Here is an 11,397-nt window from a genome sequence, read left to right on the forward strand (position 1 = left end):
TCCCCAGGACACAAAAGACAGCAAGCAAAAGGCAATGAAAGTTACACACCGGTTTCCAGACAGCATACGTCTGTAACCGTGAAACTACAGACACACGGTGCAGGGAATACACATGACTTGAGACTTTAGCCTCCCTCCAACTCAATTCCCCTCGGAAAGAAATGTACCATAGTAAGTACTTCAAGAAGCACCCAAGCTGTTTCCCTAGGCCTTGCCTTCCGGTGTGTGCTGATTTAATGGTTCTCTAGGGGAAACCCTGATTCAGAACATTTACCAGCTTTTCTCCTGTCAATACCCCCACCATGGTTGGTGAAACTACCCAGGATATAACAACCGGCTGACAATATCTCTGGAAAGGCAGCTTCGGTCCACCACTCCCCTGCCTCTCTCCTACCCCCTCCCTGTTTTCCCGGTTACTGTTTCTCTCTGGTGGCCTTGCCCTTGGTTTCACCCAGGGCTTTCTATGGATCCTATGCACTGTCATCCTGACTAATGTCAGTATAACAAGGTGACTAGAAATAGCAAAAGCTTTAGACTGGATTTAGAGCGAGTCTTTTGTGACTTGGAGCAAATTGCTTAATTTCACTGAGCCAAAGCCTCCAAATTTATAATATGATTTAAAACCATCATACGAGATGTCTTGAAGATTATAGGAATGAACTGATATGAGAAACGCCGTGGTAAAGTTTTTGTCTCTTTTACCTCCTGTGGAGAATAGACACCCCACCCCATCTGTGAAATCAAGGCTATGTATTTCACACCCCTAGACCTTGCAACTTCCTATCACAGTTGTTGCTCCCTTACCCAGAGAACTTCACTGCAGGACCTCAGTCTTATTTACCTGTATTCCCCAGGTGCCAGTCCAGTACCTGGACCACGGTAGGAATTCAGTAAATATTAAACGATAACCATCTTTTTCCTATGCAATCATGAGGAAGGCTGTTTTTATTCATTTGCTGCTTGGTTTTGTGTTGTGAGGTATTTGTACACTGTGAAGATGTGTCTCTGCCTAAGGTGCCTTCTGATTGGTTTAATAAAGAGCTAAATGGCCAATAGCTAGGCAGGAGAGAATAGGCGTGACTTCCGGGGAGAGAGAGGAACTTGGGCTATAGAATAAAACTGAATGAAGAGGTTTGGGACTGGAGGCTCACTGGTGCAGATGCTGTTGCCAGCATAGCAGTTGAGCAGGGTAGGGAGGATCCAGTGGAGATCTGATTTGCATATGGATCAGTGACTCCTCCCATTGGCCCAACCCATTGCTTTTCTTGGTACAGGGAGCTGAACAGCCCAGGGGTGATGTCATTCACCCAATAACACTCATTCTTTGCCTCTCATGTTTCTCTTGCTGCTGCTACGCCACGCGTCCTATCTTTTTCTTTCACTGAGTGTCTTTTTGGTTTAAATCTCTAAGTTTTTTTTTTTCCTTGCTGTCCTGGAGATATATGAACCACAGCCAATAAAATGAGAGCCCTCTTTTTCTTCACAGCTCTGAAAGCTTTACATAAGTGTTTCTTCACTTCTATTTTATGGCCAGGACCAGATGCAGAAGTGCTAAAATATTTTGATAAGAGCTGTCCTGGCAGGAGTTTTTGCTTTTACAGCTATCCAGAGGGAGAGAATTAACTAAGAAGTCAGCCCACAGAAAGGAGAGAGAGAGAGAAACTATGAAATCTCTCTGTTGATTGAGATTCACAGTTAATTTCAAAATTTCAGCTGGACAAAGGCAGGAAGAAAATGTTTAGGCCAGGACATTTACCTACGTGAAAATATAGCAAGTAAATTCGAAGGTCCTATAAGCCCAAACTGATATCCTCAGAACTCTCAAGTTAAACATGTGTGCCATAGTAATCAGTAAGGTACGAACTATTAGCACCTTCATGGAATAGTGGAGACTGGGGCTCAGGGACTGTGTAAATTGTCCAAGGTTACTTGGTAGCTGGTCAGTGGTTAGGCAGGTATTTAACTACTGTTTTCTGGGTCCTTGAGTTTGTTGGGCAGGGAGGAATGAGCAATACAGGAGGATCAAGGGAGCTGCACAAGGTCACAGAACAGGAAGCGGCAGGGATTGGTCCTTCCCATGCTCTGTATCTAGGTTACCACCTCCCTCCCAGCCATGCGCTGGCCTCACGTTCTGTTCCGTCTTCTGATATTCTCTTCATCTTGCGCCTGTTTTTATTTGACTCATTTCGCCTTGTTCCTCCTTCTGTGTTCCCTTTGAGGGCTGTTTTCATCCCTCTTCTGGGCTCTACCTCCGTGACTATATTTCAACAAATGTGCCCGAGTCCTTACCACATGCCAGAGTCCAGTCCACTGCACCCTGGAACTGCTCATTCACTCTCACTCCGCACAACAAGCCTATGAAACACACCGAGGATGTATTCTCATTTTACAGATGAGGGAACCAGGTGACCTTGTTTCCCCAAGGACACACAGTAGGAAGAAGAGCCAGCATTCAAGGCTGAGCAGTCTGGCTTTCCAGCCCACTCTCAGTCATTTTCCTGCAGCTGGCTCTTTCTGCCTGTCATCGAGGGGATATTCATATCTAGATGTGCCTGGACGAGGACTCTGGCTCACATCTACTCCTTCTACTCTACCCACAGGAAGTTCAGATAGTGCAATCCAGAATCCTGGCCACTGATTCTGAGGGCAAGAATTTCCAAGGGATACATCGAAGCTGAAATTAAAATACATGTTTTTTCTGTATCTGATTCTGAAATTCTATTTTTCATTAATTGCTCATTCATTAGGCTGATGTTGCCTGCTCTCTGTCTGAAAAACGGGCATAAAATAGCTAAATAACGAAGCTGCTTAAACTGTGGCTTCATAAATATGACGAAAACTAATAAACTAGTTGCATGTGCTTGCAACTATAGAAACATGCCATCTTCCAAAGGGAGAGAGACGCTTGGGCTGACAGAAGAGAGGAAAACCAGTATGGGAATAGTAATGAAATAAAATTCTGAATCCAATTTCCTTTGGTGAGATGTATTAGATTTTAATCATCTAAACCAAATGCCTGAAACTCATTGAAAGCCAGACCAGCTAAAATCTGCCTTCTGTTTATTTACAGGAGTCTCATCCTTCATCTGCACTACACTAAAAGCACCACGCACAGGAAACTGAAGGTTGCCCAGCTTGGTCTTCCCTCCCCGTCATGTGCCTGGTACATAAGCAGGTGCCCAATGCGTGCTTATCGAACAGAATTCCAGAGAAGGCATTTCTCTACTTATGGATTCCACACTCGTCCCAGGAGAGAAAGAATGAATTCGAGGCTGTGCTCTGTGAGGTGTAGAAATGAAAACAAAAGCCGTCTCAAGGTTGGTCGTTTCAGAGTGCGGGTGAAGCCCGAGGTGAGGCCTCTCTGAGGTGGAGAATCGTTCGCAGGGCACGTTTGCCGTCAAGGTTTTCTGCAGCATCACCACAACCACCCAAAGCCATTCAGTTTTAATGCCACACCCCCCCCCACCCCAGAACAAAAGAAGAAAAAACTCAGAACAAGGTAAATAGTTACTCGTTGTACGTGATCTCAAGTTGCAGTTTGTTTCCTAAACTGCTTAGGTTTGAAGTAGGAGAACTTGGGAATTAGAAGCCAAGTTACTGATTTTTCTAGATATATTCAGTGATTTGTAGGGGGAGGGGGAGGAGTGGTCACAATACACACTGCCCATCCTTTCCTTACTATTGAGATAATCAATTGTGTAATACACATAGGGGTCAGGCAGATATAAATCACAAACACAATCTTTGCTACTCATGAAAAGGGTGTTAAATGAAAGGGCTCAAGAGGTTTGCAGGCAAATGGGCGGAACTAGAAAATATCATCCTGAGTGAGGTAACCCAGACTCAGAAGGACAAACATGATATGTACTCACTCATAAGTGGATACTAGATACAAAGCAAAGGATAACCAGACTGCAACCCACAGCTCCAGGGAGGCTAGCTAGGAAGGAAGACCCTAGGAAGGACACATGGATGACCCAGTGATGGAGAATTAGATGAGATCTACATGAGCAAACTGGGGGTGAGGGGAGTTAATGGAGGGCAAGGACAGGGGATGAGAGCTTAGGGGAGTGGGAGGTTCAAGTTGGAACGGGAACAGAGTGGGAGAGCAAGGAAAGAGATACCATGATAAATGAAGACACCATGGAAATACGGAGAAACAGAGTGCTAGAGAGGTTCCCAGGAATCCACAAGGATGACTCCACCATAGACTACTGGCAATAGTCGAGAGGGTGCCTGAGCTGACCTACTCTGGTGATCAGATGGCTGAATACCCTAACTGTCATCATAGAACGCTCATCCAGTGACTGATGGAAGCAGATGCAGAGATCCATGGCTGGGTCCCAGGCGGAGCTCCAGGAGTCCAATTGATGAGAGAGAGGAGGGATTCTATGAGCAAGGGATATGGAGACTGTGACTGGAAAAAGTACAGAGACAACTAGCCAAACTAGTGGAAACACATGAACTGTAGACCAATAGCTGAGGAGCCCCCATGGTACTGGACTAGGCCCTCTGGATAAGTGAGACAGTTTAGCTTGAACTGCATAGGGGACCCCCAGGCAGTGGAATTGGGACCTGTCCCTAGAGCATGAGCTGGCTTTTTAGAACCTAGTGCCTATGGTGAGACACTTTGTGCAGCCTTGGTGCAGGAAGGAGAGGCTTGGATCTGCCTCAACTGAATGTACCAGGCTCTGCTGACTCCCCATGGGAGACCTTGCCTTGGAGGAGGTGGGAATGGGGGGTGGGTTGGGGGGAAGGCTGGGGGGCAGAAGGAGGAGGACAGGGGAATCTGTGGTTGGTATGTAAAATGAATAGAAAATCTCTTAATAAAAAAAATGTATTAAAAGAAAAGAACTTGCTCTACAAGGGAGAATTCATGCCATGTAGGCATTCCAAGAATAAATCTCTTTTATAATGAAAAAAAAAAAAGAAAGTAGCTCAAGCCAGGTGGTGGTGGTGCCCGCCTTTAATCTCAGCACTTGGGAGGCAGAGGCAGAGGCAGGTGAATCAAACCCTGTCTCAAAGGACGAGAGAGAGAGAGAGAGAGAGAGAGAGAGAGAGAGAGAGAGAGAGAGAGAGAAATTTTAGACACTATTTTGCACTTCCAGCCTGAGCTAAGCTGAACAGCCTCAGACCTCTGTGATGTGTATATACCACTAACTTTATGGCATAAGACCTGGGATATAGTTCAATAGATACAGTACTTATAACATCAGCATGAGGACATGAGTTTGATGCCCAGAACCCACCTTAAAAAAAAAAAAGGTGGGTGTGAAGGCACATGCTTGTAATCCCAGCACCAGGGAGGCAGAGGCAGGTGGATCATTCGGCTCTTAGCCAGGCATCCTAAGCTACTTGTGGAGCTCCAAGACTGTGAGAGACTCTGTCTCAAAAAATAAGATGGATAGTGCCTAAGGAATGACATCTGAGGCTGACCTCTGCCTCCACATGCACACACAAATATGCATGTATACTTGCGTGTGTGGGAGCTCTCACACACACATGACTTAATGGCATGGATAGGTACATACAGTACAAGGGAGAAGAGTAACTACTCCCTACAACCACGGAGAGCCCCGGGAAACTGAGTGATGGACTGATAGGAGCTTGTCTTATTTGATCTTCCAGATGCTAAGTCACACTTTTTTTTTTTTTTTTTTTTTTAGGAAAAAAAAGCAAGAGGATAGGAGATGCCGGATAGTATCCCAATAGAAACCTCTCCATATAAAAACTGAGGCATGAGAACCAATTGTCCCCTCCAACATATGATGCATGTTGCAACAGATGCACTGTACTACTGATAAAGTGGTATGGAATCCCATCTTTTAGCAGTGATTTATTGGATTCCTGCTATGTGCCAGATACCATGCCAAAAGCTTTGCAAGTACGTTGGCTCAGTGAATCCTCAAAATATTCCTAGGAAAGACACCAGTTTGGTGTTTCCCTCAAGATATTAATCAGCAATTTAGCAGACAACTCTGCGGTTTCATTCATGAGTGTATGCTGAAAAGAACTAGAAGCAGGTGTCTCAACAAACACACATGCCCATATTCACAGCAATGCTATTCATAGTAGCCAAAGGTAGACAGCTAAACAAAACGTGATTGATTGCAACAGAATACTACTCAGCCATAAAAACAAATGATGTGTATTCATGGTTGTTTTCTGTGACTATGACAAAAATACCATAACCAAACCAAAGAGTTTATTTTGGCTCATAGGCACTGAGAGGCAGTGTATAATGGTGAGACAGGCATGGCAGCAGGCAGGCATGGTAGCCAGAGCATGGAGTTGGCTGATGACATCTTCAACCACAAACATAAGGCAGTGTTGTGCCCGTGTCTCGAGACGGCTGAACAAGACCACCACAGAGCCCATATCTGATGCAAAACTCACAGGGATTTATTGATAACAAGCAAGCCTGGGCTTGGTCCATGTCCAACACTCGGCACAGCAGGTGGAGGAGGATGGCCCTGAGCTCTCAGGGTGAGGGATTTTTAAAGCAAAAAACCACAAGCAGGGTGGTACAAGCCTTTGTGTCATATGATTGGGTGAGGGTGTGTAACCTTTGAATTCACTAGTTGGGGGTTCAGTTATCATTTTGGGGCAGGCCTGGACAAGTCCCAGGCTTTGTCCTTGAGCTGCCACGGCAGCTGGCTGGCCTCGCACATTCACATTGACTCATGCACATAGCTCTAAGTTGGGGAGGGGTCCCGGACAGTAAACAACTGGCTGAACCTTGAGCAGTCAGAGTACGTGCAGAAAGAGAGCTACTGCAAGGACTATGTCTTTTGTTCAAGGCCTTCTCAGAAACTTCTTGGTCAAGTCTCAGGAAACTGAAATTGAGGCCTGATCTCTGAGAGAAGACTGACAGCCTGTTAATGTCGTCTGCTTGGTCCTTTCAGCGAGAGCATGTGAACTGGAAGTGAGGCAAAGCTTTGTACTTTCAAATCCACCTGCATGGATGTACTTCCTCCAGCAAGGCTCTACTACCTACAGGGTCCACAGCCTCCCCAAACAGCATCACCAGTTAGGAGCAAGTGTTCAAATGCCTGAGTCTATGGGGACACTTCTTATTCAAACTGCCACAGAGGCAGATGGCATTCTCCAAAGTCTATAGACAAGAAGCCTGAGACTCTGGAGGAAGAGACCATGAACACCACAGTCAGACAAAAATGAGTCTAAGTTTTATGGGGTCTAGAGTGTCTACAACATGGGACCCTTTCTTAAGAAAAATAATATAAAATAATGATGAGAAAACCACTAGGTTACCTCAGAAGGTTTCGCAAAGGGCTTTTGAAAGTAGAAACTCTGAAATGTGAATCTTATTTAGGTAGAAGAAAAAATGGAGAAAAAAATTTAAGCCTATCACAGCATTTTTTCATAATATAATTATTAGGAGTAAATCTAATAAAAGAGTAGCAAAATCTCTATGCTAAACCATTGTCAAGGGAAACTTAAAAGACCCAAATAAGTGGATAAATTCATCATATGTATGGATTACATGTTTCAATATTGTAAAGCTGTCAGTTCTTTCTATACTGATCAGAGTAACTCTAATTAAAACCACCACCAGCCCAGGTCTTTTGTAGAAATTCATAAACAGACTTATATTTATATGCAGAAATTATAGACCTCTATAGACATTCTGAAAAAAGCAAAGTGGGAGGAGTTAAACTCCCTGGCTTCAAGACTTCCTGTAACAGTACCCTGTAGGGCAGAAGACATCAGGAGAAACAAACCGTGGAAATGCTATAACAGAGCCACCACTTATGCCTACCATCAAAAGATTTCCAACAAAGGCACTCTAGTAACTCACGGTGTGTTGACAAGTAACTTGGAACGTTGGGAGACTTCTATGGAAAAGTAGGCAAAGCTGCAAATCGAACTCAGACCTCTCTGTTTTGTTCTACTTCTTGCTTGTTCTGTGATCTCCCCACCCACCCTCTCTGGCCACAGCCAACAGAAAGGTGAGTCTGCAGGGGGTGGGGATGAGGGGCTGTGTCCTACTGTAAAGTGTTTGCCAGGGGGACTGAGAAAGGTGCAAGTGTATGGATGCCTGACTCTGACTGAACTGGTCTGCCTTCTGTCTTGAGATGCCTGGGATCCCACTGTTGGTTATCAGGAAGGGTGAGAAGTCTGTGAGAGCTAGAGTAGAAAATCATGTGTTTGCACTGTCCCTGGAGAGGTCAAAATCTGGTGCCAAAGCCAGACATGGTGGTACACACCTTTAATCCCAGCACTCGAGAGGCAGAGACAGTTGAATCTCTGAGTTTGAGGTCAGCCTGGTCTACAGAGTGAGTTAGTTTTAGGACAGCTAGGACTACACAGGGAAACCCTGTCTCAAAAACCAAAAGCAAGCAAACATAAAGCTTTCTGCAGAGGTCATCTAGGGGAGAGCAAAGATTCCTACACTCAGAGTTCTTGGGTTCTGGGCTGAGGCTGTAGCTGGGTTGGAAGAGGGCTTCCTGACGTGCATGAAGCCCTGGGTTCAATCCCAGCATGACATAACACTGGGCCTGGTAGCACATGCCTGTAATCCCAGTACTTAGTAGTTAGAGGCAAGAGGACCAGAAGTTCAAGGTCACTGTCAGCTGCATAAAGAGGTTGAGGCCTTCCCAGGCTGCATGAGGCCCTGGTGGAATAATGACGACCACCACCACCACCACCACCACCGAAGGTTCTGACTCTTAACTTTCTTTTCTGAAAAATAGGATCACTAACACCTTCCCCACCTTATCCCACTTGCCTTTTGTTGGGGTCTACAGTCTACAAGCACCTTCTGAAAACCACAAAGTGTCACAAAATAAGACCTGTCATAGCTGTGTGTACTTTTTGCAAGTTCAAGGTAATAGTATTACTTTCTCTTTCAAATTTAAAATTCACATAGCATGTACAATCTGTAATTACTTTTCTTGTTCCTTTTGTGTTTACAAGAGAATCTAGCGTTCTGGTGATGATTCAGAATTCTTTCTTTAAAGTCATTCTTGCATCAAAGATAACTATTATTTAACATTTTATTTATTCATTTCTTTAATTCTATATGTTTTAATTTTTCACTCATTCATTTATCTGTTCATCCATCCATCTATTCATTCATTCATTCATTCAGGACAAGTTCTTACTGACTGCCTACTATGAGCAAGACAGTACAAGTGCAAGAGATAAATGAATGAATGGAGACTTGGTTCCCCTTCGCAAAAATCTCAGTTGCTGTGACAGTACACTCTTAAAGACCCAGACCCAGTTATGATGTGATGTAATTACTGCTAAGGACTTGTACATGAGGAGGACCACCCATGATGGCAGGACAGGCTTCACAGAGGAGGTGATGTTCAAAATTGAGACCTCAAAAAGAAAAAGGACTTTTGCCAAGACAACTTGATAAGGTGGAAAGTACAAAACACGGCCAGTGTGGAGGATGGTGTGATGGGGTAGGGACAGGTTAGGAGGAGGAGAGTAAGGGTAGTGGGAGGGTAGATAGGGAGGAGAGTTCAGTAGTCACTGCAGTGGCTGAGACAAAATGATGAAGGCCTGACCTAGGCTCATGGAGATAAGGCAGCCTTGAAGAGAGCGATTTGAAGATTAAGAGGCAGAACCAAGATAACTCAGCAATTAGTTAATTGAACACAATGGCCAAGAGCAAAAAAACGTGCTCAGTTCCACCTCTAACTTGTGGTGTGGCCTTGGGCACAGTGCCTGACCTTGTGAATTCCCAGTTTTCTCATTTAGAAAATGGGAAGTAATAATAACTAATTCATATAGTTGCCGAGAGCTTTAAAAGTCCTCATTGTGAAAGCACCCGTCACAGGACCATGTACAAATAGATTTGACACAGATATTAATTTACCGCCCCTCCCAGGCCCACATTTCCTCCTCAGCTCACACTACAGAATGGCTCTTCCAAATTATGGAGACTTTACCCTCTGTGATTGGGTTTGTGTATCTTCAGGACAGTACACTCCCTTAAATACATCTCTGGAGTTTTCGTGAGAATATCTAGGCTAGCTGGAGCATGTTTGGTATCACATGGCAATTTCTGTGTTCTTTAACTATCTGAGACAGCAACCTGAGCTCCTACCAGGATCTGGAAGTTTGTGAGGTCTGACAGTGGAGACCCAGCTCTGCTGTCCCACCGTCCAGCAGATACTGTCCTCACTCCATCCCTCTGTGACACACGCAGTGGGAGGTGGGACCCTTTGCTCTCCTAGGTGCCTGCATGGCTCTATCTCCTACTCCAGAAGAGGGCAGATGAAGGATTCCAGAATTTCCCTTCAGCACCTTCAGAAGACACTGATTATGCAGGCTGCTGAGATTGAAAGACCCTAACCCTTCAGGCTTACACCCCCCAAGCCCCAGGAGAATAAGGAACTAAAAAGAAAACTAGTTCCAAGGGCAACCTGACTCAATCATTACTCAATCACCGCTGCAACAATGTAACAATGTAAAAAGATCTCTGTTAAGAGATGCACTCAACTGTGACTGGGATAGTTGCAAGTGTTCCAGGAAGGACCACTGTGACCTTTGTGTAAACTTCACTCCCACCCTGATACCCCCCTTGAGGTTTCGGGAAGAATATGCACGCGGATGTGACTGTACCCACTCTGTGATCACTCTGTGATCAGACCATGATCATCAATCAAAACAAAATTGTATGGGAATTGTAATCTTATGGCTTTTGTGGGTTTTTCCTTTAAAAGCCCCCATGTGGCTACAGTAAGATGCGACTCTTGCTCTCTGGAGCTGAGTTAGCCCGATTGTACAGCCGCAACAATAAACACCTCTTGCTGTTGCATCAACTGGATCAGAGTCTGGGTTCTTGGGGTGCCCCCTCGAGAAGGTAGTACCCTGGGTCTGGGGTCTATCAAGATCTTGAATACAACTTGAAGAATCACTATTCCGAAGCAATGGGTCTCCAGACGGCTTTTCTTCACCCTTGGCGCTTCGTCTGTCCCTGTCCCCCTGTTTCTCTTGTCCTTCCCCTCTATCCCTGCTTGAGACTTTCCATCCCATATTTCCCTCTTTACTTCCATGTTACCTATATTCTGCTGACCCACTCCCTAAAGACATTCCCCTCAATCCTCTTTTTCTGGTTGTCTGGCTTCAACAGCTGCTTTGAATCAAACGCATGAAGGTAAAGACTGAAAGCCAGAGTGCGCACATGAGAGACTACGTGTGGCATTCTCTCTGGGCCTGCACTTCCTCCTTAGGAAGGGCTCAGGGTCCTTACCACTCCCCGATGAACTCTTGGCAACTGATGCAATATGGGGGCGGGAGGGACAGTCATTGCCTTCAGCTGTGTGCCCGGTGGTTAGCTCAGCAGGCTCCAGGAGATAGTCCTGACCCAATGGCCGCACACAGTCTGGTTATATCAGCGTCACAAAATGAAATAGAAAG

At 45.1% G+C, this 11,397-nt stretch overlaps 1 long non-coding RNA gene across 1 annotated transcript; it reads left to right on the forward strand.

Annotated features, from left to right (window-relative positions):
* The first annotated feature begins 3,075 nt into the window (after positions 1-3,075).
* LOC128105533 (uncharacterized) lies at positions 3,076-10,762 on the forward strand. The gene is made up of 3 exons (XR_008216364.1): positions 3,076-3,499; positions 5,667-7,970; positions 8,715-10,762. It is a non-coding gene; the product is annotated as an uncharacterized LOC128105533 (long non-coding RNA).
* The last annotated feature ends 635 nt before the right edge of the window (positions 10,763-11,397 follow it).

The sequence above is a fragment of the Peromyscus californicus genome, unplaced genomic scaffold (assembly GCF_007827085.1).
Source record: "Peromyscus californicus insignis strain IS unplaced genomic scaffold, ASM782708v3 Scaffold_9__1_contigs__length_137607984, whole genome shotgun sequence".
In the NCBI taxonomy this organism is placed as follows: domain Eukaryota; kingdom Metazoa; phylum Chordata; class Mammalia; order Rodentia; family Cricetidae; genus Peromyscus; species Peromyscus californicus.